Raw genomic sequence first — 933 nt, forward strand, 5'->3', positions numbered from 1 at the left:
CCTTTTTTAATAGAATAATGAAATTAGGCATGGCAGGGGGGAAGCGAGAAGCACCCGCTCCCTGTCTGGTCTGTGTGTGTGTGTGTGTGGTTTGACAGCTGTGGATAATCTCATTTGCTAAGTGTAATTAATGGCAAGCAGTTCCATTTACTTGAAATGTGGACTGTCTTTCCTCAAGGGCAAAGGAATAAGAAAACTTTTTGTATTAATTTCTCAATCGACAGCTTCGCTATCAGTAATACTATCTGTAATAGTAGATGTTTGGTTCATTGTTTTCTCAATTAATTAGATTTCTTTGACCCTTTCTTATTACATCATTTACTTTCCTGGTGTTTATTTGAGAAGACCTCCAGCTAAAATGTTGCTTGGAAATCTTAAAATTGTTTTATCTTTAGGTAACTCCACTAAAATGTATGTTTGCAAATTATGAACTTACTTTTGGAAAAAAGTTATATAGATCACAATGAAGTAATGTGTTTAGTATCTTGCTTGTAGTATGACCGCTGGACGGCCAGTTGACCACACAGTGGAAATAGAAGTCAGAGTCTTAATATGATAAATACCCTACGTAAGTCAGATCCCAGCCAAATTCTCACCCCTGCTCTTCCTGTTTCCTGTTAGGATGTGTATGGATTTTAATGTAAACACACCCATTCATTTATTTTGCAGGGTGTCACCATGAGATGGTGCTTGCTTAATAATGACACATAAACCAACTGCAGGACACTGAAGAATCATTTTCTTTTTTTATGCCATGGTTTGCACATTAACTCCCAGATTTACAGCTGTTGCAGGAATGTCAATAATGCTAGAAAAGCGTCGACCGCAAAAAGTGGTTTGGTTGAGATTGGACAGCTGTGATGGCCGAGTGGTTAAGGCGTTGGATTTGAAATCCAATGGGGTCTCCCCGCGCAGGTTCAAACCCTGCTCACA

General features: G+C 38.9%; 1 non-coding gene across 1 annotated transcript; it reads left to right on the forward strand.

The window, feature by feature from the left end:
* Window positions 1-854: 854 nt before the first annotated feature.
* Window positions 855-933, forward strand: trnas-uga (transfer RNA serine (anticodon UGA)). Its single transcript has one exon. It is a non-coding gene; the product is annotated as a tRNA-Ser (tRNA).

The sequence above is a fragment of the Anarrhichthys ocellatus genome, unplaced genomic scaffold (assembly GCF_004355925.1).
Source record: "Anarrhichthys ocellatus isolate YVR2014 unplaced genomic scaffold, GSC_Weel_1.0 scaffold54, whole genome shotgun sequence".
NCBI lineage: Eukaryota > Metazoa > Chordata > Actinopteri > Perciformes > Anarhichadidae > Anarrhichthys > Anarrhichthys ocellatus.